Source organism: Hemiscyllium ocellatum, chromosome 4, assembly GCF_020745735.1.
Source record: "Hemiscyllium ocellatum isolate sHemOce1 chromosome 4, sHemOce1.pat.X.cur, whole genome shotgun sequence".
NCBI classification, from domain to species: domain Eukaryota; kingdom Metazoa; phylum Chordata; class Chondrichthyes; order Orectolobiformes; family Hemiscylliidae; genus Hemiscyllium; species Hemiscyllium ocellatum.
This window is the reverse complement of record NC_083404.1, coordinates 122892309-122905580: the sequence shown is the minus strand read 5'-3', so window position 1 is coordinate 122905580 and position 13272 is coordinate 122892309. Positions and strand designations below refer to the sequence as shown.

Sequence of the window (13272 nt, the reverse complement as noted above, 5' to 3'; positions counted from 1 at the left end):
TGATGGACGGTTTTGACTGCCCTTGGGTCATCGGTCAATCTAGAATCAGAATCTTAAATCATCAATTTGTTAAAACCAATCATAACTTGGCCCTCAAGCAGAATACAGGGAGTTAGTAAGCAAGTTAAAAATTAGGACCTCCTAAAAGGTAGTGATCTCAGGATTGCTAGGAGTGTCACTTGCTAGGCAGAGTAGAATTAGCAGGACATATCAGATGACTATGTAGCTGAAGGGAGGGTGCTGGGGAAAATTTCAAACTCCCGTGATATAGGGATTGGCTCTGGGAAAGGTGGACTAGTTGCACCTGAGCAGGACTGGAATGGATGCATTTTCGAGCATAGTTGGGAGGGTTTAAAATAAACGGAAATCTGTATGAAGACAGGAAAGAGGGAAACAAAACAAAAAAGGGAAATGAATAGAGAGAGAATTCAAGGGCATGAATCAAATAGGACCACAGTACAAAATAAAGAATATCAAACAGACATGCCTTGTGTATTAATGAGCAGAGCATGCACAATAAATTGGATGAATTAGTATAACAAAGGGATATAAACTGAATTGCTGTAGTGGAATAATGGAGACATGGCTACAGAGTGACGAGGGATAGGAATTGAATATTCGAGCATATTCAAAACCTTCCAGCTCAACAAGCAAATTATATCCAGATTGTTTGTTTTTCCTGAAAAACAGACTAAGGAAAGGTGGGTTGCATTACTGGGTAAAGAGCACATTAACACAATAGTAAGGATGGATATTGGCTCCATTAAAGTGAAATTTGTACTGATGGAACTAGAACACCAAGGGACAGAAAAGGATAATAGAGCTTGTATATAAACCAAATTATACAGGCAATGTTGCAGAAGGCATTAAAGAGGAAATCAGAGATGCAAGCAAATGTTCAACTATAATTATGGATGACTTCAATTTGCATTTAGGTTGGGTAAATTAAATCAATAACGATGCTGTAAAGCAAATTCCACAAGTGTTTACAGAATGGTTTTTCTAGATCAATACATTGAGGAATCAGCTACAGAATAGGCCATCTAGATTGGGCAGTGTGTAATAAGAATAGAATAATTGGTAATCCAGTGTTGCAAGGCTCCTTGGATGGGTGATCATAATATAATTGAAGAATTCATTAAAACAGCGTGATGTGGTCGATCATTTGACTAGGGTCTCAATCTAAACAGTACAAAGGTATGAGGCAAGAGCTTGCTATTATAATTTGGTGAATGCTATTTAAGGGACGACAGTGACAAACATAGAAATGAACTATCATTGTAGTTCTTCCATCTGTTACAAAAATAAAATGGGAATGGTAGTCCAACTATGGCTAACAAGGGAAATTAGGGATAGTATTAGATCCACAGAAGTGGAACATTAATTGGCCAAATAAAACAGCAGAGCAGAGGACTGGAAGAAGTTTAGATTTCAAAGTGAGAATGGATGGATTAAGGGGGGAAAAACAATAAGCTTGCAGGTAATACAAACTGATTGCAAAGGTTCCTATGGATACGTCACGACAAATTTATATCCATTGCAATAGAAACAGGGCAAGCTATAATGGAGAAACAAAGAGGTGGCAGACCAATTAAATGTATATTTCGGTTCAGTCTTCACAAAAGATGACAAGATAATGTTCCAAACATATTTGGGAAGTGTCTAGTTAGGGGATCGAAGAAAATCCTTATTAGAAATCTGCATTAAATAAAGGCACAACATTAGCCACCCTCCAGCACCTCACCCATGACTGTAGATGGTACAAATAACTCTGCCAGGGGCCCCAGAATTTCTTCCCTAAATTCCCACATCATCCTGATCAGGTCCTGGAGATACATTCACCTTTGTTTTAAGGCCTCCAGTAACTCTTCTGTAATGCAGACTCTTTTCAAGACATTAACATTCCCCAGCCTCCTTTCTTTTCTCACTGTTAAAGACTGAAACTTCTGAGTAACAACAATGTAATTAATAATGTATTAATGTCAGATTACACTGATTATTCAAAGCAATGATTCAGTTTCACATATCATTTTTGGTATATCATTGCTTCTGTTGAAATACAGATTGATCATTTTACTGCCTTGTAATCATTGCTGACCTACAAAATTGATCATTCAAAATTGTTTTTGTTTATGGTAATAGACATTTTCTTACTGTAGTCCATGAAAGTAATTATGATTTGGAGCAAAGCGACAGTGATTTAATGCTCGTACATTGGATTGATAAACAGATGACAGATCAAGTGCCAGCCAATAGTCATCCACAAACACCAAAGACATGCACTTTCTTATTCTGACCTGTCACACTGAGAATCTTATTCAAAAGCAGTAGCTCTCTGAACTTAATGAACCTAATGCATTCATCCTTTTTTACAATCAAAAAACTTAAGGCTGGCATGAAGCTTTTAAATTATTTGAACTAATTGCTGATATAGTGGGGTACCACAAGAACCAGTGCTTAGACCAGAGTGATTGACAATATATGTCAATGATTCGATAGAAGAAATATAAACATTTCAATTTGCAGATGATATAAAGGTTGATGGAACAATGAGCTGAGGAGAATAAAGAGATGTTCCAGTTTGAGTTGGAAAATTTGAATGACTGAACAAGTGCATGGCCGATGCAGTATATTGTGGATAAATAAAAGGTTATTCTCTTTGGTAGCAAAAAGGAGGAGGTAGATTAAGGGAGGGTGAGTAGACCTGATGTCTTGTACACCAGTTGCTGAAAGCAAGCATGCAGTGAAAAGGCAAATGGCATGCTGGCCCCACAGAGGATCGAGTGCAGGAGCATAGATGTCTCACTGCAATTAGAGTCAGATGTACAGCATGGAAACAGACCCTTTGGTCCAACTCATCTATGCCGACCAGATATCTCAGTCTCACCTGCCAGCACCTGGCCCATAATCTTCCAACCCCTTTCTATTCATATACCCATCCAAGTGCCTCTTAAATGTTGCAATTGTACTAGCCTCCACCACTTCCTCTGGCAGCTCATTCCATACACACACCACCCTCTATGAAAAAGTTGCCCCGTAGGTCTCATATCTTTGCCATCTCACCCTAAACCTACACCCTCTAGTTCTGGACTCCCTCCACCCCAGGGAAAAGACTTTGTCCATTTATCCTGTGCATGTCCCTCATGATTTTATAAATCTCCAAGGTCACCCCTCAGCCTCAGACACTCCAGGTAAAACAGCTCCAGCTTATTCAACCCCTCCCCCTCACTCAGACCCTCCAACCCTGGCAACATCCTTGTAAATCTTTTCTGAACCCTTTCAAGTTTCACAACATCTTTCCGATAGGAAGGAGACCAGAATTGCACGCAATATTCCAACAGTGGTCTAACCAATGTCCTGTACAGCCATATGACCTCCCAACCCCTATACTCAATACTCTGATCAATAAAGGAAAGCATACCAAATGCCTTCTTCACTATCCTACTTATCTGCAATTAAACTTTCAAGGAGCTATGAACCTGCGCTCCAAGGTCTTTGTTCAAAAAAACACTCCCTTACCATTAAGGTGTACAAGTCCTGCTAAGATTTGCTTTCCCAAAATGCAGCACCTCATTTGATCAAGATAAAACTCCATCTGCCAATTCTCAGCCCATTGGTCCATCTGATCAAGATCCTGTTGTAATCGGAGATAACCTTCTTTGCTGTCCACTACACCTCCAATTTTGGTGTCATCTGCAAACTCTTAACTATACCTCTTATGCTCACATTCAAATCATTTATATAAAATGATTAAAAAGTGGATCCAGTACCAATCCTCATGGCACTCCACTGGTTACAGGCCTCTAGTCTGAAAACGACCCTCCACCACCCTCTGTCTTCTACCTTTGAGTCAGTTCTATATTCAAATGGCTAATTCTCCCTGTATTCCATGAGATCTAACCTTGCTCACCAGTCTCCCATTGGGAACCTTGTCGAATGCCTTAAGTCCACATAGATCATGTCCACTGTTCTGCCCTTGTCAATCCTCTTACTTCTTCAAAAAACTCAATCAAGTTTGAGAGACATGATTTTCCACGAACAAAGCCATGTTGACTATCCCTAATCAGTCCTTGCCTTTCCAAATACATGTGCATCCAGTCCCTCAGGATTCCCTCCAACATCTTGCCCACCACAGAAGTCAGGCTCGCTGGTCTATAGTTCCCTGGCTTGCCCCTACTGCCTTTCTTAAACAGTGGCACCACATTAGCCAACCTCCAATATCCCAGCACCTCACCTGTGACTATCGATGATACAAATATCTCAGCAAGAGGTCCGGCAATCACTTCCCTAGCTTCCCACTGAATTCTAGAGTCCACCTGATCAAGTCCTGGGGATTTATCCACTTTCACACATTTCAAGACATCCAGCACTCCCTCCTCTGTAATATGGACATTTTTCAAGATGTCACTATCCATTTCTCTACATTCTATATCATCCATGTCCTTTTCCTCAGTAAATACTGATGCGAAGGACTCATTTAGTATGCCCCCAAATCCTGCCGCTCCACACAGACCGCCTTGATTTTTGAGTGGCCCTATTCTCTCCTTAGTTACCCTTTTGTCATTAATGTATTTGTAAAAATGCATTGGATTCTCCTCAACTATTTGCCAAAGTTATCCTGATTTCTCTCAAGTATACTCCTACTGTCTTTATACTCTAAGGAGTCACTTGATTTATCCTATCTATACCTGATATCTGCTTCCTTCTTCTTAACCAAACCCTCAATTTCTTTAAGTCATTCAGCATTCCTTATACCTATCAGCCTTTCCTTTCACCTTACCAGGAATATACTTTCTCTGGACATCATTCTCATTTCTGAAGGCTTCCCATTTTCCAACTAACCCTTTACCTGCAAACAATGTCCCCTATCAGCTTTTGAAAGTTTTTGTCTAATACCATCAAAATTGGCCTTCCTCCAATTTAGAACTTCAACTGTTAGATCAGGTCTATCCTTTTCCATCACTATTTTAAAAATAATGGAATTACTGTCGCTGGCCCCAAAGTGCTCCCCCACTAATCTCAGCTACCTGCCCTGCCATATTTCCCAAGAGTTGGTCAAGTTTTGCATCTTCTCTAGTAGGTACTTCCACATACGAATCAGAAAATTTGCTTTGTACACTCAAATTCCTCTCCATCTAAACCTTTAACACTATGGCAGTCTCAGTTTATGTTTGGAAAGTTTATTTCCCCACCATAACCACGATATTATTCTTACAGATAGTGGAGATCTCTTTACAAGTTTGTTCCTCAATTTCCTGCCGACTATTAGGGGGTCTATAATACAATCCCAATAAGGTGATCATCCCTTTCTTATTTCTCAGTTCCACCCAAATAACTTCCCTGAATGTATTTCTGGGAATATCCTTCCTCAGTACAACTGTAATGCTATCCCTTATCAAAACAGTCACTTCCCCTCCTCTCTCGCCTCCCTTTCTATCCTTCCTGTAGCATTTGTATCTTGGAACATTAAGCTGCCAGTCCTGTCCAACCCTGAGCCAGGTTTATGTAATTGCTATGATACCCCAGTCCCATGTTCCCAACCATGCCCAGAGTTCATCTGCCTTCCCTGTTAGGCCTTTTGCATTGAAATAAAATGCAGTTTAATTTCTCAGACCTACCTTGTTCTCTACTTTGTCACTGCTTGCCCTGACTGTTTGACTCACCTTTGTTCTCAACTGTACCAGTCTCTGATTGAAATCTTCCCTTGTACAGACCTTGATGAGATCATACTTGTAGTGTTTGTAGGTTTTGCACTTTACGTGAAGGAGGACGTGAGATCTATGGAGCACAACTGAAGTTTACCAAACTGATTGCTGGGATGACAGGATTGTCACGAGACTACTTCTGTTTGGACTATATTCACTTGAGCCTGGGTGGGAGAAGGAGGAGGAAAAATCTCAAACTTGTAAAACACAGGAAGAATGTTCTCAAATGGTAGGGAAGCCTTGAACAAGGGATCACAGTATAAGGAAAAGCGTAGGCCATTTACAACTGAGAGGAGTGAATTCTCTGCCACACAGAACAATTGAAGTCAAAAGTGAATACTTTGAAGAATGAGTTAGACATGAGTCAGGGAATCAAAGATCATATGAAGAAATCAAACAAGGTTGGATGATCAGCCACTATCATAGTGAATGGCAGAGCAAGTTAAAAGGGCTTCTTGCCCTATTCCTATTTCTTTGTTTCACCTAGGTAACCCAAGATGAATATTTTAGTTGATCATGTTAATTAAGGTTGAACACCAAGTGTTTGAGTATTAATCCATAACATCCAGGTTACTGCCCTGAGGGAATGGAATTACATTTCAATATGACAAATTTGAATTCATTACAAATTAGAATTTAAAGTTCATCTAATGGTAACCATATAGCCACTGTCAATTATTTTTTAAAAAACCCATCTAGATTTCAAATGTCCATTAGGGAAGGAAATCCTTAGCTGGCCTGATTTGCAATCAATTCCAGCCCCACAACAATATGGTCTACTGAGCTGCCTTTTGGGCAATAATTGCTGACCTTACCAATGATCCTCATCTCAAATTTTTAAAATTCACACAACAGTATTAAAGTATGGTACATACTGTATATTAAGAAATGCTTGAAATTGCTAGTGAGAATCATGGATACAATGCAACTTGAGTGCCATCTGAGTGTCTGATGTTCAAAATTTCAATTGTGAATGCTGAAGGCAATCATACAGAACACAAGGTTGAGGAAGAGTTTGAAAAAAAAAGACATGAATCAGACAATTACACACCTGTTTAGAAACCTAAAGACAAACAGTCTGAGGCAGATTGTGCCTCAATCTTTCTCATTCAAAGGTTGAACAAAGAGGATGATCACATTTCCCGTTCAGAATGAGTAAGGTAAAAATCAGAAGATCATAGCCATAATGAAGATTTTAAAATTTAACGTTCATATGACCGATCTGTACACACTTGAAAAGATAAGCGATTTAGTCAGCAATTGCTATTCATCAGTGAAACAGAACTTGGACTCGGCAATTTCAAAATTTATAGACAAATTTCCTGAGGGGGCAGAGAGAGACAATATAATTAATAATGAATAAGTTAAACGATGTTAAAGTAACAGAAGCAATGTGCAATTGGTAAATGATTTTCAACATCAGAAGCCAAATTAATTCATTTTTGCAGAATATAAAAAAAATGAAACCGATACCTTGCAGGACAAGATATATACGTTAAACATATATAGATTCAATAATCAAAGCAGCATCGGCCTACATCTGCATCACAAAAAGCACCAGGCTCATTTCTAGAAAGAGACAGACCTGAAAAGCAGGAATGTTCAAACTTATAAAGAGGCTTTGTTGAACTAAATGTATTCTGCATATTATGTAAAAGACAAAAGATGCTAAAAATGTTTTACAAGAATGACTATGACATACGTGATCAAAGATTGTACTTTCAACTGCATATCTATGCACAAAAATCCCTTTACACTGCTAAGGCAATTAACATCCTTGCTTTTCAATTTCCTCTATTTTCTTATTTCCAAAATTACTTTGCAATTTAAATATTGCTGGAAGTCACATTTTGTCAAATGCTCATCAGGAGAATTGGCAAATACCAATATACTGGAAATCACTTTATTGGTTGGCAAGTTGACCAATTGGTAAAGGCACTGCTGTGCATTCACTGCAGCACAAAGCCATGCTGCAGGATAATGGCCATCCTGATCACATCTGGCTGTGTACTGTGCAAAACTATTGCATTTGGACCTGAAAAGTTAAATCTACTTCATTACCTCAAGTGTTTGAGCAACAGGTGAAGCTAGCTATTTCACACTTAATATGCAGAAGCCAGATGAGCAGTGTTCATCACCAACAGGATGCTGCAAACTATTGAGTTGGAATAGGCAGAGTGCAGGTACATATGTTCACAGTGTGCTCCACTAATCCTAACTGACAATCCTAATTAGATGTCAATCTTTTATGCTCAGAATTAATGAAAATATTGTCCAATTGTGGAATCAAATCTAAGATTGGACACTTGTGAATTTTGCAAGCTCGAGCCGATTAGGATCGTCAGCACTAAGCTTGTTGAAAGCAGGTAAAGCAATATGCTTTTTAATATGACCCATTAATCTTTCAGATATATGGCCTACATGTCAAGTATTATACTGACACACTGATAGGCAGTCCTTCTGTGACTTGGTGACAATTATGTTAGGTAACAACATTGTGCTCCTGCTGAATTTAAAGCAACATCAAATAGCCTGTATTAATTTTCCTCAAATATTTTATTTAAGTTTAAAATTTCAGTTAACTCCAAGTACATCTGAGTGAACTCGATGCTTTATTAAGTATACTTAGAGTCAGATGTACAGCATAGAAACAGACCCATCAGTTCAACTCATCCACACTGATCAGATATCCTAATTAGTCCCAGTTGCCAGCACACAGCATTTGCATTGAAATGTGCTGACTTACACTACCATTTGCCAAATTTCTTTTTACTTAATCTAGTCATGGCCCTTCTCAATACAAGAACTTTAAAATGCTCAAAGGCAGTGTAAGCTGCCAACTACAGTAGGTCTTAAACCTACTGACTGACATCAAGTGCTTCCTCCCCAAGGGAACCAAACATGGACATAACCACAAAAGAGACAGTTGGTAACTGACCCTCAAAACCTCCTGGACCCATTAAAAGCAGCCTATGCTCCTGCTTTCTCCCTGTAACCCTTGATCCTCAAATGAAAAACCTATATCTCAATCTTAAATATACTCAATGACCTGGCTGCCACAGCCTTCTGTGACAATGAATTCCATAGGTCCACCACTCTCTGCCAGAAGACATTTCTCCTTATCACTGTTCTTAAAAAAAGCCTTCTCTTTGCTAAGGCTGCACCCTCAAGTCACTCCCATTAATGGAAACATCTTCCTAATGTCCACTCTGTCCAGTATCCTGTAAGTTTCAATTAGGACCCCCTCATCCTTCTAATCGCCAAGTGTGGACCCACAGTTGCCTTACATTCCTCATGTTAAGCCCTTCATTCCTGGGATCATTCTCATGAACCTCCTCTGGAGCCACTCCAGAGCCAGTACATTCTTCCTGAGGTATGGGGCCGAAGATTGCTCTCAAAACTCTAAATGTGGCCTGACCAGAGCTTTATAAAGTTCAAAAATACATTCCTGCTTTTATATTCAGTCTTCTCAAAATAAATGCCAACAATAAATGCAGCATGGTGCCTCAGTGGATAGTACTGCTGCCTCTCAGTGCCAGGGACTGAGGTTTGATTCCAGCCTTGGGCAACTGCTTGAAGTTTGCACATTCTCAGTGTCTACGCAGGTTTTGTCCCAAAGTCCAAAGATGTGCAGGCTAGGTGAATTGGCCATGCTAAGTTGCCCCTGATGTTTAGGATGTGTAGGTTAGGTGCATCAGTCAAGGGAAATAAAAGTGACAGGTTAGCAGAATGGGTCTAGGTTGAACACTCTTCAGAGTCAGTGTGGACTTGTCAGGCCAAATAGCCTGTTTGCATACTGTAGGAATTCTATGACCGAGTCTATTCACCCACCTAACTAGTGACTCAACCTGCAAGTTTAGCTTAAGAGAATCCTGGAATAGAATAACCAAGGCCCTTTGCACCTCAGATTTCTGAATTTTATTTAGAAAATAGCCCATGCTTCTATTCTCCTTACCAAAGTGTATGACTTCATACTTTCCCACATTGTATTCCACCTGCCACTTCTTTGCCCACTCTCCTAACCTGTCTGAATACTTCTGCAGCTGCCCCATCTCCTCAATATTACCTAGCTCTTTACCTATCTTTGTATCATCTGCAAATTTATCCAGAATCCACTAAGTTCCTTTATCAAGATCATGAATGTTGAGTGAAAAGTTGTAGTCCCCAACACTGACCCTTGTGGAACACCCCTTGTCACTGACTGCCATCCTGACAAACTTCTATCCATTCTAGTACCTTGCCTCTAACACCATGGGTCCTTGTCTTACTCAGCAGTCTCCTGTGCAGCACCTTGTCAAAGGCCTTTTGGAAGTCCAGGTAAATGACACCCATTGGCTCTCCTTGGTCTAACCTGCTTGTTACCACCTCAAAAGACATTTAACAGATTTATCAGGCATGACCTGCCCTTGATGAAACCATGATTTGGAGATGCTGGTGTTGGACTGGGGTGTACAAAGTTAAAAATCACAACACCAGGTTATAGTCCAACAGGTTTATTTGGAAGCACACCAGCTTTCGGAGCGTCGCTCCGATGAAGGAGCGTCGCTCCGATGAAGGAGCGTCGCTCCGATGAAGGAGCGTCGCTCCGATGAAGGAGCGTCGCTCCGATGAAGGAGCGTCGCTCCGATGAAGGAGCGTCGCTCCGATGAAGGAGCGTCGCTCCGATGAAGGAGCGTCGCTCCGATGAAGGAGCGTCGCTCCGATGAAGGAGCGTCGCTCCGATGAAGGAGCGTCGCTCCGATGAAGGAGCGTCGCTCCGATGAAGGAGCGTCGCTCCGATGAAGGAGCGTCGCTCCGATGAAGGAGCGTCGCTCCGATGAAGGAGCGTCGCTCCGATGAAGGAGCGTCGCTCCGATGAAGGAGCGTCGCTCCGATGAAGGAGCGTCGCTCCGATGAAGGAGCGTCGCTCCGATGAAGGAGCGTCGCTCCGATGAAGGAGCGTCGCTCCGATGAAGGAGCGTCGCTCCGATGAAGGAGCGTCGCTCCGATGAAGGAGCGTCGCTCCGATGAAGGAGCGTCGCTCCGATGAAGGAGCGTCGCTCCGAAAGCTAGTGTGCTTCCAATTAAACCTGTTGGACCATAACCTGGTGTGAGAGAATTTTAACTTTGATGAAAACATGCTGACTTCATCCTATTTTACCATGCACTTCCAAGTATTCAGAAATGTCAGTAGTTAATTTACATTTGCTTGCCCCACTGACATTCAATCCACACCATTCATTTTTTTTTACTGAATGTGAAAGTTGCACTTTTAACCATCACAGCTGAAATGAATTCAGCCAAAAGTTTAGAAACACTAATCTTGCTGGCTGTTAAAAGACACTTGCATTTAATCTTAGATCTATGGCTCCATATTCTTGGAGCTTCGACTTCCCATCCTCAATATCTTATATTTTCATCATTTTAAAAACAACAATACTCAATCTGAATTGTGCCAAAGTTTGATATTTGCTTTTCTGGAAAACAATGAGAAAAAAGAACAAGCTCAAGGTCATGCTTGTAGAATGATAGCTTTCCAAATGCCACATTCTGCATTTGGTCTCCCCAGTTGCCCAACATACAAAACTAACTTAGCCGTATATTAAACTTTGCCCAATATATAAATGTGAGGACTCTATAGTGGGTGAGAACATGAAATGTACTACAAGACAATATTGCACTAAAATGCTAGTGTAGATTGCACGCTCAAATTCTGGGATGGGAAATGAACAAAAGCTTGATTTGGAGGCAAGATGACCAAATAAGCTAAGCCAATATTAGAAATGCTAAGAAAAACTGAAGATTGGGAAACCTCAGTTGTACAGCACAGAAACAGACCCTTTGGACCAACGTGTCCATACAAACCACCTATTCTACATAAATCTAGTTCCATTTTTCAGCATTTGGCCCTTAGCCCTTTGAACCCCTCTTATCTATGTCCCCATCCAGATGCCTTTTAAATATTGTAATTGTACCAGGATCCAGCACTCCCTCTGGCAGTTCATTCCATACACACACACATTCTGCATGAGAAAGCTGCCCCTTTGGTTCCTTTTAAATCTTTCCCTGTCAACTTAAACCTTCATGCTCAAGTTTTGGACTCCCCTACCTTGGGAAAAAGAGCTTGGCTATTCACCTTATCCATACTCTTGAATTTCTAAACATCTACCTCTGACACTCCAGGAAAAATAGCCCCAGCCCATTCAGCCTCTCCCCAAGGCTTACATCCTGCAACCGCAATAATATACTTGTAAATCTTTTCTGCACACTTAAATTAACATCAAATCTGAAATAAAAAGAAAGTGTGCTCATTACCAGCATGCCTCAAACAAAAAAAAAATGTTTTTGAAAAGGATCCTTCAGTAGAATCACTCAAAACTTTGCCGATCTGCATCTTTCAGGTGCTAACTGAATAGTTGTGTATATTACCTCCTTGGAGTAAAATAGTTGTTTTTCTAAATACTTCAATGGCTAAAACTTTCATGCAGTCCTACATGGCTCTAAAATTTGCCTTTGAGAAAATAATTTTGCTCAATTAATTCCGGAAATGTCTGTCCCCACTGAAGATTGCCCAAGAAAGGCTCAGCTATACAAACACATTCCTATTGAATTTACATTTGAATCTATTTACATTGCATTCTTCAAAGATTTAGTATGGGAACTGCCTTAAGCAAGAATAAAAAAAGCAAAATCAATTTTAATTAAATCAAATAATTTATTGTTAATATCAATACTTACCAGAAGACAGTGATTCATAGTTTTTGGATCATTTGTAGGCAAAAGCTTCAGGAATGTAATTGTGAGATGAAATATTGACTATTCATCTGAATCAACAGATACAATGAAACCCTTGTGCTGCTTTCTGCAAAGCAGTTCCACATTTCAGGAAACACTAAATATTTGTTCAGTATAACACATCCAAAACACTAATGCAAATTCCTAAAAAAGACTTCCAACTTTATTCAGGCAGCAACCAAAAATATGCAATTGGTTACAACTACTAATTAAGTGTAGCCACATTAAAAATATATCTAAACAATTTTTTAAAATCAATCCAATCTAGTCAGAAAGTAATATTGATTGGATTATGCAAAACAAAAGAGAATGTTAAGTTAAAGACATGAGATTAACTTAATTAAAAACTTATCACCTATTAGACACTGCCTATTCATCCTTAAAAGCACTGAAATATATATCACCCCAATAGTACTCATTGCAATTAAAGTTAATAGAAAATTATATATTTCACTTGCATAATTATGCATCTCACCTTCAGTAAAGTCCAGATTTAAAAGTAATCTGAAGTCACAGCCTGTTATTGTTGCTAGGTCAAAAAGACCTGAAAGCAGTGAAGCTAGTCACCGATAGTAAATGATCATGCGACCGTGAATGTGATATTATGCAATCGTATTCTGACCTTTATGGCTGAACGATTTGGAATTGGGTTAAACTAATGTGACACAAATAATGCGGGGAATTGGCGAGGCTCAACTGATCGCTTAAGGCAGCATTTAGAAACACACGCTATTTAATAATCGCATTTTATTAAGCTGTATTCACAGTTTACGAAATAGGTGCAATTTTGCTT

General features: G+C 39.8%; 1 protein-coding gene across 3 annotated transcripts in view; it reads right to left on the bottom strand.

The window, feature by feature from the left end:
* The window catches only part of LOC132815079 (solute carrier family 45 member 4-like), a 76637-nt gene that overhangs the window by 62237 nt on the left and 1128 nt on the right, over window positions 1-13272 (bottom strand). Inside the window, exon 1 of one of the 3 annotated variants that reach the window (XM_060823806.1) lies at window positions 12955-13043. The exons of the other annotated variants lie outside the window; for them this stretch is intronic. The gene's annotated coding sequence lies outside the window, so the exon portion shown is untranslated. Of the gene's footprint in view, window positions 1-12954; window positions 13044-13272 lie in introns of those variants that run through there. 3 annotated transcript variants of the gene reach the window in all.